The 21,841-nt window shown below is 34.2% G+C and overlaps 1 pseudogene; it reads left to right on the top strand.

Annotated features, from left to right (window-relative positions):
• Nucleotides 1–14,451: 14,451 nt before the first annotated feature.
• LOC107798586 (uncharacterized) lies at nucleotides 14,452–21,624 on the top strand (annotated as a pseudogene).
• The last annotated feature ends 217 nt before the right edge of the window (nucleotides 21,625–21,841 follow it).

The raw sequence follows: 21,841 nt of genomic DNA, 5'->3' as shown, positions 1-21,841 counted from the left end.
GAGAAGATCTCGGTGTAGTCAATTCCTTCTTTCTGTTGAAATTCTTTTACTACTAATTGTACTTTGTATCTCTTCTTACCGTCATGCTCTTCCTTTACCTTGTACATCCACTTGTTCTGCAATACTTCTTTCCTTTTGGTAACTCTGTAAGTATCTATATTTTATTCTTTTGAAGAGAATTCGTTTGTTCTTTCATGACTAGCTTCCACTTATCAGAGTTCATCACCTGCATTGCTTTAACAAAATACTTTGGTTCTCCAGCATCAGGAATTCATCTATCTGGAGCATTTGTGACTCTTTTAGATCTCCTTAATGTAGGTTCGGGAGTAACCGACCCTGAATTTGTTTTTAGTCCTGGCTTCAGATGTTGTTCTCCGTCTGATTCTATCTCTGGCTCTGGTTCTGATTCTGATCCAGATTCACCTTCTCGTTCTGCATCTTCAATATCAGAATTAGTTGTAATCTCTCTAGCCACTTCATTTTCTGAGATTTCTTCTAACTCAGCTGTTTCGGATGTCTGTCTGCTAGTGATGGTTAGTTCTACTCCAAGCTTGTCCTTGTACATCACATTTTCATTGAATGTGACATTCTTGTGTCTTAAGATCTTTCTATTATGATCATCCCAAAATCGATAACCAAAATTATCATTACCACAGACGATAAGGAAATATTTCTTGGTTTTAAGACCAAGCTTGCCTCTATCATTAAAGTTTACATGCACATAATTAACACAACCAAATATTTAAGATGTGAGAGAGTTACGTCCTTTCCTGTCCATACCTCCTAAGGAATTTCAAAATTTAGCGGTACAGAAGGTCCCCTGTTTATGAGGTAAGCTGCCGTGTGAACAGCCCCAGCCCAAAAATACTTCGGCAACCCAGAATATATTCTCATGCTTCTGGCTCGTTCATTCAGGGTTCTATTCATTCTCTCAGCAACGCCATTTTATTCAGGTGTTCCAGAAGCCGTCATGATCATTCTGATCCCATTCTCATAGCAAAATGCTTTGAACTCTTGACTATCATACTCTCCTCCATTGTCAGATTTTAGACATTTAAACTTTAAGCTTGTCTGATTTTCAACTTCAGCTTTCCATCTTTTAAAGGTAACAAATACATCAGATTTATTTTTCATAAAACAAACTCATACCTCTCTCGTGGAATCGTCAACGAAGGTGACATAATAGCGTGATCCTCTCAGAGAAGTTACAGGAGTTGGTCCCCATACATCCGTATGCACTAGTTCTAGCTTTTCTTTTTGGCGTACTTCCCGCCTTTGAGAAACTGACTCTCTTTTGTTTCCCATAAATGCAATCTTCACACAAACCTAATTCAACATGCTTTAGGTTTGCCAACTTTTCTTTGGATGCCAACAACTTCATTCCCTTCTCACTCATATGACTGAGCCTCTGGTGCCACAATGTTGTGTCACGATCATAGTCAACTATTGTTATAGTATCTCTCTGTATTGTGGTTGCATACAATGTTCCCTCCTTGAAGTCTCGTGCCACAACCTAATTTTCTTTGGTTATCTTCCACGATCCATTATCGAATACTGATGTGTATCATGCACTATCAATCTAACCCATAGATATTATATTTTTCTTGAGGCCAGAAATATGATAGACATTTTGCAATTTCCATCGAATATTGTTGTGTATCCTTCACTATCAATCTGACCCATAGATATTATATTTTTCTTGAGGCCAGGAACATGTCAGACATTTTGCAATTTTCATAGCGTCCCTTGTGAAATCTTTGTATGAACTTCACCTTTCCCGGCAATATCCAGAGGTTCGCCGTCTGCTAGATAAACCTTACCGAATTTTTTAGTAATATAATTATGCAATAATTCTTTGCATGAGGTAGAATGAAAGGATGAAACTGAGTCCAGAATCTGAGATTCGACTGGACTGTCTGCACAATAAATTAGTGCATCACCGACTCATTCAACAATTACTTTTGCTGAATTTTCATCCTTCTTCTTCTTTGGTTCTGTACACTGACTACTGCAGTGACCTTTTCATCGCAATTCCAATACAAGTAATATCTTTGCAATTTTTGGATTGTCCTCTTCTCCTTGACTTTGATCTGTCATGACCATGACTCTGTCCTCTTTGACTGCTTCTCCCCTGCTTTCGGTATTAAAAGCAGATCCTGGGAATCACTTGATTCTCTCCGGCGAATATCTTTGCTTAAAACCAAGTCTCTAATATCAACCAATTTGAGTTTGGTATTACCCGATGAATTGCGAACTGCAATTACTGTTGCAGACCAACTCTCCGGTAGAGATGATAATGGAATCAGTGCCTTGACTTCGTCGTCAAATGTTATATTAACAAAACTCAACTGAGTTAGTATTACATTAAACTCATTGATATGTTCCATAACATATCCACCTTCTGTTATTTGATAACGCCTTCATCAAGCTTGCAGTGATCTTCTCATTAATGACGTTAAACACTATATTTCGTGTTAGCGTCAAACGAATCACACCAAGAGCTTGGCGATCAAATAGATCCCAATCCGCTTTGGCCAAATTCTTTGGTTTTACCCTAGTCAGAGGTAAGAGTAATTTTTTTGGGTACAAATAATCCTTCATTTGCATTTTGTATAATCTAAAATCTTTACCATTGAACTTGTCAATCTTAATCTTCCCTTCTTCCAGTGCCATCTTAAAAATAAAAATATGTGAATAGTGCTTGTGAATAGTAACCACAAATACTAGTAAGGTAGACAATAATCGCTATTGGTGAATAGTACTATCACTATTAATGAATAATACTTTACTATTGTGAATAATGTTAGTATTAATGAGCAATAATATCGCACTAATCTTGTGAATAGTAAGCTGCACAAATACCGTTTTTTTCTACCAGAATCACACTGTTTGTGCTCAGATACCAATTGTGGGGAAGCGTGTCGGACTAAATGAAAGATATAATAGTTTATAGAGAAAAATAATAAAAACAAACTCGCAAAACAAGACAAGACAAGATTTACGTGATTCGGTAATTTTTTCCTACTCCACGACCACATAGAATATTTTATTACTCTAAAGAGAAAGAAGAAATTTGAGGGATGATTTACAATTGAGGAAAGGGATGCCTATTTATAGGCAAATATCAGAATATGAACACTGCTTCTTTTCTTGCATGCGCCGATATTAACACATACGTTTTCTTCTTTCCTCACTCTGTGAATTTTGCTGTTGCTGACATTTGGTGCAGCATACATTTCCTTCTTTGCCTTTTGCATATTGTTCTTTTTCTTAATTAAATATTTCTATGATCTCTTTTTCTTTCTTTTACTATTCATTTTATAGCTGAGTTTGTTCCTTTCAAAGGTAACTATTAAAAGTTTGCTAACTATAGGGGTAATAGTATAACAATATGGGTATATTTATCAGAATAGTATAACAAAAGTAAAGAATAGACAATATCCAACTATAGAAAAGTATATTTGGCCCTTTTTCTTTATAAAAATGGATGGTAATATATTAATTTCCCATTTACGATTTGAATCAACTAATTTTTTATAGCTATTTTAAACACTAGTCTTAGGGTACGCGCTTTGTGCGTGTTCTACACGTGTCAATGAATATACAAATTTTAAAAATTAAGTAAATATTATTAAATAATATATTTTTCGTTACTGAACAATTATTAAAGGAAAAAATGTAAGTTCCTAAAATAATGAATGTTAATCTCACTAAGCTAGCTCAATAAAACAAAGAAATCATACTCCACATAAGTTTTATATGCCCTTATTATGATTTATGAGGTGTGAATATCTTATGAAAATTATTGTTATCTTTATTACCAAATATTATAAGCAAAATAACACAAAAATACTTTTACCACAATTATTTAATGATAACAAAACAAATTTAAAAATTTGAATCTTTTAGTATTGTAGAAATTTGTGAGTGATGAGGTAGAACTCCTCATAGAAAAATATTAATAAATAACCATAAAATTTTTAAGTAACTAATATTGAATTACAAAAATATATAATACTATATTGAAAAATATAGGAAATTATCATTTATTGGAATAAATATAAAAATAAAGAAAAATGATAACGACACTTCTTTTGAATACCTTTTGTCTTATGTTACATCCTTAATGCTTTAACTTAGCATGTTTAGCAATTTAATTTTTAATACTATATTATAATGGATTTTGCTCTATTTTCTTATTTCTTTCACGACCGTTCTAATGAAAATAAATTTATGTACCTTAAAAGTTTATCAACTTGACAAATAATTTTACTTACATAGTGATTTTGAAAAATATTGAATTGATTTTTTTTTTGCTAATTTATTAATGCAAAGACTTAATTATTTATTGAGATTTCATGCTTTTAAGATAGTATAGAAGATGCGGATTATTTTTGAACTTTTTTCTACTCGAACAATATATTATTCTCTTTATCAATTTGTATACTATTTATATAATGTCGTTCGTCTTTTTTACTCTTTAAAAATATATTTTATACAGGACAAAATAATAATTTGCTTATCTTCCTAATATTTAGGACTTCTAAATCAACTAAAATTTTATTTATTATATCTTTTCTTATTTGAATTCTGTAGAAAATAACTTTAATATTAACTAAAATTTATCTTACATAAATTATTTAATTTAATTATGACACAACTATAACTATACTTTTTGTAATATTTAGGAAAAAAGGAATAGAATAGGCGGATTATTTTCATAAACCTACGCTATCAATTTCCTTTCCACTGGATTATTTTAATTTGTTTGGCCAAAATCACTTAGCTTGAAAATTCACTTTAGTTGTACTATTCGTTTACCATTATTGCCGCTGAATCCTTTCCTTACAATATTTTCCAACGTGGTGAGTTATTCTATATATATATATATATATATATATATATATATATATATATATATATATATATATATATATATAAAATTTAGTTGATTTAGAAGTCCTAAATATTAGGAAGATAAATAAATTATTATTTTGTCCAATATAAAATATATTTTAAAGGGTAAAAAAGATGAACGACATTTCGCTAAGGGCCTTCGTGCTTTTGATATAGTATACTAATTTTAGTATACGTGTGTTGCACGTATGTATAGTGTCTATTAATTAAAATATGTACACGACGTTAAAATAAACTACAATATTTTTTTAGATGATAAAAATAATTTTTCCCATAGTAATTGTATTAAATATCTTTTGAATATGCATTGAAGATGAATTTAGTTAAATTAGTTGTACATTATTTCGTAACTATACATATCTTATTTACAAATATGTTAAATTGTATCTCACCTGACATCTCTTTATAAATATATTTTGGCTTCTACTATTTCATCCTTATTTCTTAAAGTTTGCATTTAACCAATTTAATTCTTAATAATTTAATTAAATTTTATTTTATATTCTGATTTCTTTTACTGCTGATAGTCTTTTTCTAAAAAATAATTTATGTACTCTAAGATTTGTGTAAACTTAAAAAATAATTTTACTTATATGATGAATTTGAAAAGGAATAAAATTAGATTATTTTTCTAGTTAGTTAATCAAATCCGGGAAAAAAAAGTCAATTCAAATACTTAATTATCTTTTTTAATCACTAATCGAAATAATTTATTTTTTGAGGATTTAAATTATTAATATTAGCGCATAGCATAAAATAATTATTTAATTATAACTATATTTTTATCCAATAATTTTTTTTGTCAAATGATAAAAAATCAAACCTTTGCACTTTATGTTTGTCATAGTGTTAGTAATGACTTTTGCCAATCACCTCTCTCTCTCTCTCTATTATTAAATATTTTTGTAATTATTTTTTCTAATAATATTTTAAATCTATATAAATATTTATATTTAAGCAAATTATTGATCGATGAATAAAATTAATATCCAATGGACCAATCTCATATAAAATACTCATATCCTTTATAGGTTAAATACTGATTTGAATAAAGGACAAAACAAACTACTTCCTCTATCTTTAATTTTTTCTTTATTTTATTTTATTTACATAATAATTGTTCACCTAGAATTTAGCATGATTATACAATTGTTTTGAGTTAAAAAACGTTTAATTGTATAAAATTCATATATAAGGTAAAACATATAAATATTTGGTGTTATTTAATTATACTTTAATTTTAAAATTCATATAAAATAGAACCTTAATAATTTTGAAGTCCTAAATATAAGGGCCTCTTACTTAATTTAAGTAAGGAAATGTATAATAAGTAATAAATTTTATTTAATTTCAAACTCCTAGATATTAGCTAGAAGAATAATCAAATGACTATTTTTAAAGGGTAAATAAGACGAACGATATTTCGTTAAGACCTTCGTGAACAAAATGCTTTTGAACTATATTTAAATACTTCAATCAAATTATACACATATGTTCATTTAGATGATGCAAATAAGTACAGTAGGAGGAAGAGAAATATGAAGTTGAAAGAAACTTGAAGATAATCAACTTCGAATTAGACACAATATAACTTACATGAACCTAAACTTCTTTAAATAGATTCATGTAATGAGTTGATAATTGCACTTAAGTGCTTAACCAACAAAGAAGTTAAAAAGAACACCAAAGGATATGGCGCAACAAATGAGCCTTCTCTTCCCTTAATTATAGGTCTCGGGTTTGAACCCTGGTTATGAAATTTTTTTTGATAGGGAACGCTTCCTCCGAATGGAGCCCTATGCGACACGAATCCGAATATATATAATCGGGCTCTAATACGGGTACCAGACACCAAGTAGGACAGAAAAAAATCTAAAAGAAAGCCTTCATGGATAATTGATAGGAGTAACGTAAATTTAGAAAGATTCCAAGTCTTAGAATAAAAAGGTAACCCACGACACTCTTTTGTTTTTAAAAATAACTTCTAAACCTAAATATTTTGAGAGTTTAATTTTTACTTGGATTTCACGATGACTGTAATATTTGTTATAAAGGAAACCTAAATAATAAATAATATAACATGTCAGAAATTAATAGACACGGGCTAATCAAACCAAATCCAAATACAATCACAAAGCAAATTACATTCTGATGACTTCACAGTTAATTAATAAGGAAAGTCTTAAAGCAAATTAATTGTGATGACTTCGTAATTAGTTCAAATAAGGAAAGTTTTTATAACCAAAATTTTAGCTGATTTTAAAATCTAAAATATTAAAAAAAAAGAAAAAGTTAAATGACAGTTTTATCCAGTGTAAACTCTATTTTTAAAGGATAAAAAAGGCGAACGACATTTCGCTAAGTGCCTTCATACTTTTGATATAGTACTAGTTTCTATGTACATGCGTTGCATGTATATTTCTCGCTAATTATTAAAAGATAAGGTAAAAAATGTTGTCTTCCTCCGGCTTTATATTAAAGATCAACCTTTTGCTTTAACTTTAAATAATATACATTGTTCACGTCATGTATCAAAATTGTGTTAATTATGATGACTTTAGAAAGACAGCGTAATTGTCAACCAAGCGATGATTTTAGATAGACAACGTCATTTTGCTCTTCTTTGTCAAGTCTTCTTCTACGTCAAATTTCTTTTTTATGATATTTTTATTTGTCGTTCTGAATAAAAGCAGAAAAATTCAAGTTTATATTAAAAAACAACTTTATTACTATCTAACTTTAAACAATATATAGGCGTTTTTTCATGGCATGTATCAAAATATGCCAATTAAGCATTGATCTTAGAAAGGTGGCCATGTCACTTTACCCTTTTGATTATTAAGTTATTCTCTCACATGTCTGATGTATATAGCGAGCCAAAAGTTCAATTTCATACAACTTATGTTAGTTGCGAACGTATACTATTTGAGGAATTGCGACAAAAAGTGAGGAAAGAGACGATTTAAATGTATATAAAATTCTAAACTTATCAAAAATTTAAACAGAAAGAAGAACTGTGAATCCAATATAAAAAATTTGACCTTATATATCAAGTGAGAAAATATTCATAACCTTAAGAATAAAAGGAAAAAAAAAAGTAAGAAAATCAAACAAAAGAAAGTTCGACAGTCTGACACATTTACTAAGTTTTAGTAAGCTTCATACACAGTTGATAAGAGCACGAATGCTCTTACCTTGAGAATTATCCTGTGGTCCAAACAAGTTAAAAGGTTTTAGAAAATCACGTTCTCTTGTAGAAATTACGAAGCAAAATTTAACAAACTCATACTTAAGTGATAAATATAACTTAAAGCTTCTCCTTAGAATTTAATTGGGCCAATAAATATACTCATGAGACAATGCTATGAATTCCTATCCAAATTGAGAGTCATTAGCAAAAATTTTCCTTTGCAAACAATAAAAAAAAGTAGAATATATGTTGCGGAAGCCAAATGTATATAGTGTGAATAAGTCACAACTACTATACCAAAAATTATGACAGCCACCAAATAATAAATAAGACAATAAAGCAACAATAAAGGGAACACCAGAATTTACGAGGTTCGGCTAATTTTGCCTACTCCTCGGACACAACCAATATTTTATTCCACTCCAAAAATACAAGTGAAATAATACTAAAAAGAGAAGATACAAATGCCTTAAGAAGATAAGAAGGCAAATGAGAGGTATGTCTAAATCCTAAATATTAGGCCTTCTTTTATAGAGGGAAAAATCCCCCCAACTCTTCTCCCAACCGACGTGGGACTTTGGCATTTTGCCAAACTTCAACAAATCTCCACCTTGACAAAATTCCACATCTTCAATTCTTTCTCAATAACAAATTTTGGTTGTGTCTTCATCTTCAATCTTCAGTGTTCAACAATGTTGATCAAATTCAAACAATGTTGAAACTTGATCGTAGTCACTACTTTTGTCAGCATATCAGCAGGATTCTCTGTAGTATGAATTTTCTTCATCGTGACTCCACCTTCTTCTATGATTTCTCGTACAAAATAATACCGAACATCAATGTGCTTTGTCCTTGCATGATAAACTTGGTTCTTCGCTAATTGAATAGCACTTTGACTATCATAAAAAATTGTGATACCTTTTTGTTCAACACCAAGCTCCTTTAGCAATCCTTGAAGCCAAATTGTCTCCTTCACAGCCTCTGTAATAGCCATATACTCTGCCTCTATTGTAGACAAAGCAACTATTGACTGCAAAGTAGACTTCCAACTAACTGGTGCCTTTGCAAAAGTAAACACATAACCAGTAGTTGATCTTCGTTTGTCCAGATCACCCGCAAAATCTGAATCACAATATCCAACTACAGACTGATTGTCTTCCTACTCAAAAACTAACCCAACATCTACAGTATTATGAATATACCGTAGAATCCACTTCACAGCTTGCCAATGCTCATTTCCTGGATACTGCATATATTTGCTAATAACTCCAACAGCTTGTGAAATGTCAGGTCTCGTACAGACCATTGCATACATCAAGCTACCAACAGCATTTGCGTATGGTACCTTTGACATATACTCTCGTTCAGCTTCATCCTTTGGCGACATAGTAGTACTCAACTTAAAATGGGGAGCAAGTGGAGTACTAACTGGCTTAGTCTTGTCATCTATGCCAAAACGTTGTAGTACTCTCTTCAAATATTCTTTCTGAGATAAACAGAGTTTCTTTGAACGTCTACCTCTTATTATCTCCATGCCAAGAATTTTCTTTATCTCACCCAGATCCTTCATCTCGAACTCCTTCTTCAGTTGAATCTTCAACTTATCAATTTCTTCCGAATTCTTGGAAACTATCAACATATCATCAACATATAGGAGAAGATATACAAAAGAACCATCTTTAAGCTTGCGCAAATACACACAATGATCGTATTTGCTTCTCTTGTACCCTTGCCGTAACATAAACTCGTCAAATCGCTTGTACCATTGTCTAGAAGATTGTTTCAATCCGTACAATGATTTTTCAAGTTTGCATACCATATTTGCTTTTCCAGCAACTTTGAATCCTTCTGGCTGAGTCATGTAGATTTCCTCCTCCAAGTTTCCATGTAAAAACGCAGTTTTTACATCCATCTGAACTAGTTCCAAATCCAATTGTATTACCAAAGCCAACATAATTCTAATGGAGGAATGTTTTACAACTGGAGAAAACACTTCATTGTAATCAATTCCCTCCTTTTGAGCATATCATTTGGCCACCAATCTTGCTTTGTAGCGAACATCTACTTGGTTAGGAAATCCTTCCTTCTTTGCAAATACCCATTTGCACCCAATTGCTTTCTTTCCCTTCGGGAGATTGGCCAATCTCTATGTATAATTCTGATGAAGGGACTGTATTTCATCATTCATGGCAATCCTCCACTTATCTTCTTCTGAACTTTGGACTGCATCTTTATAAGTGGTCGGAACATCATCAGCTACAATTGAGGTTGCACAAGCAACCGTCTCTATGAGACGAACAGGTTTCGTTATTGTTCTTTTTGGCCTGCTGGTTGCTATTGATTCAAGTTGTTGTTGAGGTTCCTGAGTTGGAATCTCCTCTACTGGCTCTCCTTCCAGAGGGTAATCTTCATTTGTTTCCTCCTCTGCTTCTTGTGTAGGAAAAATAAATTTTCCCTCAAACTCCACCTGCTTAGAAGCACCTTCATTTTGTTTGGTATCTTCTGTTACCTTATTTACCATAGCAGATTCATCAAAGGTAACATCCCTGCTGAATATTACTTTCTTTGTCATAGGACACCATAAGCGATATCCTTTGACTCCAGAAGTAATTCCCATAAAAATAGCCTTTTTTGCCCTTGGATCCAATTTTGACTCTGTCACATGATAATATACAGTTGAGCCAAACACGTGCAAAGAGTCATAATCTACAACAGGCTTTCCATACCATTTTTCAAATGGTGTCTTTCCATAAATAGCAGCAGATGGTAGACGATTAATGAGGTGACATGCATATGTAATTGCCTCAGCCCAAAATTCTTTGCCCAAGCCAGCATTGGACAACATACACCGTACCTTCTCCAGCAAGGTCCGGTTCATATGTTCTGCCACTCCATTCTGTTGTGGTGTATGTCTAACAGTGAAGTGTCGGACGATGCCATCATTTTCACAGACCTTATTGAAATGATCATTTTTGTATTCACCTCCATTGTTTGTGCGAATACACTTGATCCTCCTGCCTGTTTGATTCTCCACCATCGTCTTCCATTTGAGAAAAATTCCCAGCACTTCATCTTTGCTTTTCATTGTATACACCCACACTCTTCGGGAAAAATCATCAACAAAGGTTACAAAATAGTGCTTCCCACCCAATGAAGGTGTTTTGGAAGGACCCCAAACATCAGATTGTACATAATCCAAAATGCCTTTAGTATTATGGATCGCTGCACCAAATTTAACCCTTGTCTGTTTCCCTTTGACACAATGCTCACAAAACTCCAAGTTGCAAGCCTTTACCCCTTTTAACAATCCTTGATCTGATAGAGTTTTCAAGGATTTTCCTCCAGCATGTCCCAAGCGCATGTGTCATAGCTTGGTTGCTTCTGCCTCTTTGTCGTCACTGGATGTCACTGTCGCTGTCCCAATAACTATACTGCCACGATAGCGGTACATATTATTATTCTTCCGATTAGCCTTCATTACCACTAGTGCACCGGAGCATACTCTCATCACTCCATTTTCTGCAATGATTTTGAACTCTTTTGATTCTAGGGCTCCTACAGAGATGAGATTCTTCTTCAAATCCGGTACAAATCGAACATCTATTAATGTTCTAATCATTCCATCATGGTTCCTTAATCGTATTGAACCAATGCCATATGAGGTAAGAGGGCTGTTATCCGCTGTGTGGATGACTCCATATTCTCCTTCTTGAAATTCCACAAACCAGTCCCTATTGGGACACATATGATAGCTACAAGCCGAGTCCATCAACCATATGTCTGATGATGTTGATGACTCTGTTGTAACTAATGAGAAGTCTGAATCATCACAATCAGGTACATTTGAATCCATAATGACCTTTCCATTGTTATGTTTGGCCTTATTCTTCAACTTCGGACAGTCTTTCTTCTAGTGCCCTTTTTCTCGACAAAAGGCACATTCATCTTTGCTGGGTCTGGATCTTGACTTGGATCTTCCCTTCTTTGTCCTCGTTTGATTTTGAGGACGACCCCTCACAAATAGTGCTTCTCCTTCTCCGCCCTTCTATTTTTCTCGCTTTCTTTGTTCATAGCTGTACAAAGCCGAACAAACTTCTCTGAGAGAAACTTCGTCATTTCCATGGAGTAGAGTAGTTTCAAGGTGCTCGTACTCATCAGGAAGTGACGCCAACAACATCAAGGCCAAGTCACCATCATCATAAATTGTATCCATATTTTGCAAATCTGTGACCAACTTATTGAAACTGGTGATATGTTCATTCATCGTGGTACCAGGAACATATGTGAAGTGAAACAGTCTCTTCTTCATGTACAATTTATTTTGACTATTTTTCTTCAAAAATTTATCCTCCAATGCTTTCCATAATTTACTTGCAGAAGTTTTCTTTGTGTATGGATATTTCTGCTCTCTAGCAAGGAATGATCGAATGGTACCGCAAGCAACACGGTTGATAATTTTCCAATCTTCTTCCCCAATAACATATGGTCTCTTTTCTTCAATGGCAAGATCTAGCCCTTGTTGAAAAAGGACATCTAGAACCTCGCCTTGCCACATCCCAAAATGTCCGGACCCGTCAAAAATTTCTACCGCAAATTTCGCATTTGATACAATTCTTGTCATAAGCGAAGATGTCAATGATGACGTCTTGTTGACACTTGATGTAGATTCTTCTTGTTTATTGTCTCCCATATTTGACACAAATATTATTTAATAGCTGACGACACAAATCAAGATTATTTCCTTTCTGGTGTGGAAGATCAGACTAAGCTGCAACCACAAAGCATACTCAGACAGAACCTTGACTCAGTTACCAAGATAAATCTTTTCTGATGTGGAAGATCAGACTATGCTGCAACCACAGAGCATACTTAGACAGTACCTTGACTCTGATACCAATTGTTGCGGAAGCCAAATGTATATAGTGTGAATAAGTCACAACTACTATAGACAACCACCAAATAATAAATAAGATAATAAAGCAACAATAAAGGCAACACCAGAATTTACGAGGTTCGGCTAATTTTGCCTACTCCTCGGACACAACCAATATTTTATTCCACTCCAAAAATACAAGTGAAATAATACTAAAGAGAGAAGATACAAATGCCTTAAGAAGATAAGAAGGCAAATGAGAGGTGTGTCTAAATCCTAAACATTAGGCCTTCTTTTATAGGGGAAAAATCCCCCCCAAACTCAACTCCTAGCAAAAAGTTTCCTTTGCAAACAATAAAAAGAAAGTAGAATATATAACAGCTCATAAGGATATGATGTGAGAATAAACGATGTTGGAATCCAATTCATGTCTTATATTAGTAAAATTTTACTAATAGAGACATTCATATAACTATCAATTAACGAAATATTATGCTAAAACACAAAGGTGTATATCAAGAACCAATACAATATAAATAAATAACACCAATAATCTATAAAAGAGAATTTATCATACTTTTCATACCTCTGAGTACCCTTAACTGCATGCTCTCAATAACCTATAGATTTTAAGAAGTTGAGATAGTCCAAAATTGTTATCTTAACGGACATTATTTGAAAAAGAAATTACTATAATTTGGGAGTACGCAAATACAGTGACAATATAAAAAATATCAGCAAACTTTGATTCAGACATATTCTGTACCGATAAAAAAGAAGAAGAAACTTATATAATGACACACGTTTTCTTATATTCTAAAAATTTAAAACATAAATACTTTTAAAAGGAAGTTTAAGGGTCCTACCTTTATTGAGATTCAAGAAGATGAAAAAAAGGTTGGTTTCTGCATTTGTTCAAGCTGGGAAGGCCTAAAATTCTCTCATACAATTAATTTATCAATTACGCATATTTGATTCATATTACAATTAGAACTGAAGCAACTTCGTAGGAGTTTAAGCATTTGTGTATGTTTACTGCCTTGCTATTTGACTCATCTTACAATTAGAACTAATATTGTAGTTTAACTGCAAAAGAATTTTGGGTAATATTATTTTGAATATTTACAATTACATCTACCTTTAACTTGCTTCATTATACAAATATTTTAGGGTATAAAAATCAATCAATATTTCAAGAATATTTTTGTCGTTCAACGTTTAGCATAAATTATTCGTGCTTTTATAATAATATAGATAGATAAAAATTTCGGATTATCTATCAATTGTCGTATAAAAATACCGTCAGACAAATAAATGTTTTAACAAACTGAACCAAGAGAGAAATTTGAATGAAAGAATTTTGAACGCCGAGAAGTTAAGAATTTTGGGACAAGGTGACAAACTGAACCAAGAGAGAAATTTGAACGCGAAGGAGTTAAGAATAAGGCGGTGCATGACATACGTGTCACAATATTTCCACAGCCACCGCTCTCCAACTTGAATTAATTATTAACACAAATATTTCGCTAGTCACGCATAGTTGTTCTGTTCGTTCCCAAAGTAAAATAAAGAGCGGAAAAGCAACCACAATTTGATCTTCCATTGAAAGTGGTTATGGTGATTCAATGCAATATTGGCCGATCGGCGATACAAATTGCCTCTGCCTTCCGCCACTGCCACATTTCTTATCATCTGGCATGTTGTGTGGGAGTGATGAGAGCTTTCTCCACTGCAACAGAAAACAGAAGCAGCAGCGCTCATAATAATAAGGTGTCGAATAAGCCACCAATATGCACCGCCGACGAGCTCCACTACGTCTCCCTTAATGCTTCTGATTGGAGACTTGCTCTCTGGCGCTACCTTCCTCCTCCCCAGGTTCATATCATTTGCAATCTACTCACGGTTATAAGTGTAATTTTTTTCTATTATCAAAATTACAGATAAAATGTGCACTAAAATCAAATAAGGTAAGTAATATCTGATAATTTAAGAATACTTTATGTTTGTGTGTATTAAGTTAAATCCAATAAACATATGCCTATTTTGGTAAATTATGGAGCTTAATTATATAGCTTTACTGCATGCATTTTCCGTTGAAGAATTTGTACGAATTAATTTTAATGACAATTACAGGCTCCAAGGAGAAATCATCCGCTTCTGCTGTTGTCTGGCGTAGGGACTAATGCCATTGGATATGATCTTTCGCCTGAGGTAGCTAATTCACTAACTATGTATATTTGTTAGTGATTAATGCTCTAATCTTTGCTTGCGTTTCATTAATTTGTAAATGAACTGGAAAATCTTGAGCGGTAATTCATTGCTAGTAATGTTCTACAGGCCATAAAGACAGCGTGTGTGTACATATCATCACTCATTATAAGTGAAATAGCGTTTACTCATGGGGATATGAGACAATTTATGGAGGTTTCCGTGTTCTGATTAGATTTGCCATTACCATTAGAGCTACCGAGTTCAACCAAACCTCGTAGCTTTGGCTCAGACCCTATATATGTGTTAAGAAATCTACTACATATGTACAAATATTACATTTCGAGCCCACTAACTCAAGTGATTAGTGGGTTCGATCAGTGACATCCGGAACCCATAACGTACAAATCCTGGGTCCGCTTCTTCCAATATCCTAGTCAATATCCTAGTAATTATATATTGCACACACTGCTTGCACTGTGATCTCCTTTTTGAATTTCTAGCTGACTTCTAGGGAATGGTCATTCAACTAGTAAACACAGTATCTAATGTAGTTTCCTTAAACTGTAGAGCTATGAAGGGCTTTTCCATCTGGGACTACTTGGTCCCATTTTTCGTACATTTCTGGCAACACTAACTCTCTCTGCCGGAAAGATATTGGTATAAATACTGAGGGTCATCACGTTCACAGCCAATTTTTATTGGAATTTGGATAACTTACGTATTTCAAAATTGCATAAAATCATTGTAAAATCATGGTTAAAGGAAAGTCTTGGTTAAAGGAAAAAAACTATCATGTTTAGTTTTTTCACCCCAAAAAGTTGACGTTCCTTTTACCTTTAATTGAAATCTGCTCCATTCAGTAATTCATGTGCTGCTACGGATAAATTGTTTTTCTATGCAAGTTTCTTGATCTCAGAATGATGGTTCCTGCTGAATGCTTTTTTTTTTTTGAGCCGAGGGTCTCCTAGAAACAGCCTCTCTACCCTTCGGGGTAGGGGTAAGGTCTGCGTACATATTACCCTCCCCAGACCCCACTTGCGGGATTATACTGGGTTGTTGTTGTTGTTGTTATTTATGGTATCTCAATTTTGATGCACGTCACTGCTAACTATGTCCTGTTAGCATGTCCTTACGCCAAATGTTTCTGTTTGCTTGAGCTGACACTTCTGAAGCATGCGACTTTGATGCATGTTATGTGCTAACTATTTGATGTTTATAGTAAACAACGTGCCATAATTTCAGTTGGAGTATTTCATTATTTTTAATAATATCACTTTCAGGCATCTTATCTATCTCCGAAAGGCTTCTCACTAACTTTCCACTGGTGCAAGTTAGTGCACCTAGCTTCTGATTGGTGTTTGAGTTCTAGAGGGTATCGTTGGATCTTGCAAATACCTTTGAGATATAGATTATGTAGTTGCACCACAGATGTCCTATTCAATAATTCTTGAATCTGTTCTTAAGAAATTAAATCATGTCTTTATTTGTTTATTTATTTATTTGTTTGTTTATTGTGATTTTGCAGTCATCATTTGCTCGCTACATGTGTAATCAAGGATTTGATACTTGGATTCTTGAAGTTCGTGGGACTGGGTTGAGCGTGCAGGAATCAGATTCCAAAATTATTGAGAAGTCTGCGCACACAGCATCTAATGAGATGGAAGCTGTCACTGATAATGCTAATGATAGAGGTCTTTCTGCATCACAGCAGTCCACAGATATCCAGGGCGCCTCAGAAAAGCATGATGCAGCCTTGGTCAAAGAAGAGCCCACTGTGGTTTCAACAGTATGGGATGAGTCACGAGTGGTGACCAAACTTACACAAGCTTTTATGTGCTTATCAGAGAGAGTCTCTGGCTTTGTCAGTGGAAGTCAGTCGAAGATTGTCTCTGCTAGACTTGTTCATCAAATATCAAAATGAGAGGATTCTTTTCTTTACAAACGGGTTAACGCAATAAGGAAGAAATTGTTAAGTTTGCTGGAGACGAGGGAGAAATCAGCTGTCCTCACTAGCCAAGCCGGGGAGCTGAGCAAAAAGCTAGTAAATATCTTTGAAGAAGGTCAACGTTCTGTTTCATCCCCATTATTTGATCTGCAAGAGCGTCTAACAACTAGAATAGGAGCTTTTCAGGAACAGCTTGGCTTAATCCTCAAGTATGATTGGGACTTCGATCATTACCTGGAAGAGGATGTCCCTGCTGCGGTGAGGTGATACTTTTCCATGTTAAGGGCTGTAAAAGCTTAATCTCCTTGAAATCACACTATCTGAATTTGAATTTTGAAACTTATAGATCTCGTCATTTTATCTTAATCTTCTCTTATATACTGACGAGTGATTGATAATTTTTATATTTTTTTCATTTTAGATGGAATATATAAAGGTCCAAACTAGACCAAAGGATGATAAACTACTCGCAATTGGACATTCTATGGGAGGAATATTACTGTATGCCAGGCTATCATGGTGTGGTAAGATGAGATCTAATTTTATAGAGCTCTGGCTGTTAGGCTGGTGATATGGTAGAATGAGCACTTTAAGCAAATAACTACATTATCATTCATGTGTCTTGTACCCGTGGCAAGGAGAACATGTTGGAGTTTGAAATTGGAAAAATAAACTATATTTACTATCCAGCTTCTTGATATCTAGGTGCTTCGTGTAGACATGTTACTTTGGTTCTTCAGTTCCCGTCCCCCATCATATCACTGTTGCAAGCATGTATCCCTAATGGCATTACCGTCCGGTGACCATGCTTGTTTAATAATAGTTGGGGAATGCTCCAATAGGCTCAAAGAATCCCTTGGTTGGGATATCTATTTTTGTTGATGGCGTTTGATCTGTTTTATTGTTGGCTAAATCAAAACTGTGGTGCACTCATTAGATGCTCTTGTACTTCCAAATTCATAGCTGGTAATGTTAATGGGCTTGATGTTATTATTTAAGCTTCCAAAAGAGCGCGACAAAAATGAATGCCTATTTGCCTTTCCTGGTATAATTTAAAGTTTTCTCTGTGCTATATTAGATCTAGTTAATAGGTTATTAGGTCTTTCTTCTGTGTCAGCAAATTGATAGACACAACTAAAATAAGGATAATCTGGTGTGGTTGATAATTCTCTCTGGACATTGGTGTATAGTGGTATACCTGCGCTCTTGTAGTGACTGAATGTTCTTTGTGTCTAATAAGGTTTACTCTCGGGACCACTCTCATTCCCCGTAATAATTTACTGAAACCATTTGTATCTTTTTTGCCACCGCGAGTTAACCTTGGGGCATTCTCTTCATTTCATTATTGACCATCAATGGGATGCCATCTATATTTCTCTATTTCCAAATACTGATGCAGCTACTTGTTGACTAAATCTAAATGAGTTCTTAAACTGGAACTTATACATAAGGTAAGAAGTTTCTACTAAGAGAGTGCTTCAGTCGTGGTTGTAAGAACCACTTAAGGGTATTATTCTTCCTAGACACGGAGAACGCTGGGATCATTCACATTCATGAGAAATTTGAGCTGGCAATTAACCAGCTCTTGAGATTGTCAAAATTGTAGGCTATGTGGAAGGCTATCATCATCTCTCCATGTATTGCAGTTAGAATAGCTTGGATGATGTGTATTCTATGGAACTTGGTTCTGTTCTCAGATGTAAAATCCCTTTCATTAGTTTGTTGTTTTATATGGATTAGCCAACTAGGGAGATTTGGCAACATAAGGTATATTTTCCTTTAATTAAGTCACGGCTGTGATAAAGCTGGTGCTTCAGAATAGTATCATGTGACAAGTTATCCTGTCAAAATTGTGCCAATTTTCATATTCTACATTTTAGTCCCCAAACTTCCTATTGCAAGACTGATTCTACCTATCTCGTTCAATGTAACGAGTGTTAGTGAGAGCAATTCGAAGAAATGTCTTTAGACCATAAAAAATTCTCAATTAAATTCTTAATATCATGAGATCTCTGTTAATTGAATACCATGAAGAAATGGAATATATGGGAAGTTTAAGTCACTGATGCATTTTCTTTTATGATAAGTCCTGTTTCTGGTTTACCTTTTTAGTTTTCATTTGGTTTCGCAGCTTCCCTATGAATTCGAACACTTTCTTATTTAAGTTTCGCGTATTCCTTCTTTACAGGGATGTAGGGAGCTGCATTTTTAATACATATTAATGGGCTTTTTGTCAATGGATCTTTCATTTAAGTTTTCTGAATTTATCAGGGTAAAACTAGATACGTAGTTCATTTTCTTCCTTTTTTCTCTCACTTTATGAATGAAGGTTTGGAAGGGAGAGAGCCGGGATTAGCTGCTGTTGTTACTTTAGCTTCATCTCTTGATTACACATCATCTAAGTCCGCACTCAAACTGCTTCTACCCCTTGTAAGCTGGAAATTATATGTCTCAACACTTCTTTAGCTTCATTTGCTGTCTTCCGGTCTGAGTAGTCTTAGAGCTGTTTATCTTGCTACAGGCTGATCCTGCTCAGGTTCTCAACGTTCCTGTCATTCCTCTACGGACATTACTGGCTGCTTCTTATCCTCTTTCATCTCGCGCTCCTTATGTCTTGGCTTGGCTTAATGAAATGATATCTGCCACAAACATGATGCATCCAGACTCGCTGAAAAAGCTTGTGCAGAACAGCTTTTGTAAGTATTGGCATAACTATAAAAACAGCTTTTGTGCTTTAATTCATATCAAATTTGCATGAATTTTTATTTTTAGGTCTTCTTGTTTATTGGTATAGAGAATCTGCTTGATATCTTTTGAACAAGAGTTTTGGGGCAATAGAGAAAAGACATACATGATCTAGAGGATCATTCTAGTGGTACTCTATGAGGCTCGCAGTTCGTGTTGCTAGTGTTTGTCAGACCATTGCTGCATCAGTAATGAACTATCCTAGTAATCCATTGTCACCCAAAACAAATCCTCTCTTTGTCAATCTGTTGCACATATCAAATATTTATTTAGGCTTCTATTGATGAGCTATGACTTGTCTCTTCATGAATTATAATGTGTTTGATGCTCGTGCAGTTCTGTTTAATAGATGATAATTAGGTTTGTGATAATGTTTTCAAGAAATTACTGGACAACTTGTCCTGTTTATAATTTGTAGAGATTTGGGAGCTTTGATGATCTTCCAACAGAAGTTTTTGTGTGAATTCAGGGCCATTTCTTCCTATCAACATGTGTTGATTAGGGGTTCCATACAAATCTTTTCCTACAAATTTGCTGATAGATCTTCCTGCAGGCAATATTCCTGCTAAACTTCTTTTGCAGTTGGCTACAGCTTTTCAGGAGCAAGGGCTCCGTGATAGAAGTGGTAAAATTTACTACAAGGATCACCTTCACAAAAGTAGTGTGCCTGTCTTGGCTCTTGCTGGAGATCTAGACCAGATTTGCCCACCGGAAGCTGTATATGGTACTATGTTTTTTGGTACTTCCTGTTGTTGTTGTTGTTGTTGTTGTTGTTTTTTGGTACTTCCATGCAAATCCTCTGTATGACGTTTAGAACTTTCTAAGATTTCTTCCTATAAATCACGATTCAAGCAGAAACGGTGAAGCTTATTCCTGAGAACTTGGTGACCTACAAAGTGTTTGGGGATGCTGATGGGCCACATTATGCTCATTATGACTTGGTGGGAGGACACATGGTATGTCTGATAAGAATTTTTAGCCTCTTTTGAATATAGAGAAAAATGGTAATAAAGATAGAGGAGAAGGAGAATGTCTTAATTTGTGTAGGATTCACATTTCATGTTTTCTTGTACCTTCTTTTCTAGTACTAGTGTATTTAGAGTCCTAAATACAAGTTTAGATAGGGAATACTACTCTATTGGAGTTTCCACACATGCTCACAACTCTCAGGGATGTGGTGTTTTGATTACCCCCTTTAGTAATATAATATTCGGGTCCTGATACTGCAGGCCACAGAACAATTGTATCCCTGCGTAGTCCAATTTTTAAGCCGATATGATGGGACCAGCTAGTAGATGTATATGTATTCACAATCATTCTTTGGATGCTGAGCTTCATGTCATCAGCCAGCATGTTTGTTACTCATCTCGTGCTCGTTTATCATCACTACTCATATCCGAATGATGCTATAAACAAGTGAGATTTGGCTATACTACATGATTTGCTGACCTCTTCATTGCAATGTGCCACATCGGTGAGAGGGTCCATTATTGTATTCCCTCTATTTGCGAGGTGAAATCTTAATTGTAATTATGAACCTTCTCTGTTTTTTTTAGGGGACGTGTGATGCGTGGAACCTGGGGAGAGCTCATGCACAGGAAGGAATTTGACAAATGTGGTTTACATCAACCTTGTAATATCCTTGTTTCTGGTTGCTTCTGATCGGAGTTTTTACAGGCTTCTTTCTTTTATCCTTTATCTACATTCCACTTATTTTCCATCTATTATTTGGTTTATTTGTTTTCCCATATCTAGTTAGAGACGAGGCCAAGATTTGAAGTGAGTTCTTCTAAATCTTTTAAGTTTACTAGGTTTTAAGTTAATAATTTATACATTCAATGAATTTCTTAAGACAAACAAGGTATTGGACCAAATAGTCGAATCCGTAAAGATCTTTTTCGATAAAAGTTGCACTCTCAACAGAAAAGGGCCAACAATGCTCTGAGTCAATTTGGATTTG

Source organism: Nicotiana tabacum, chromosome 22 (genome assembly GCF_000715075.1).
Source record: "Nicotiana tabacum cultivar K326 chromosome 22, ASM71507v2, whole genome shotgun sequence".
Classification (NCBI taxonomy): Eukaryota; Viridiplantae; Streptophyta; class Magnoliopsida; order Solanales; family Solanaceae; genus Nicotiana; species Nicotiana tabacum.
The sequence above is the reverse complement of the archived record's forward strand: the minus strand, read 5'-3'. Positions and strand labels throughout refer to the sequence as shown.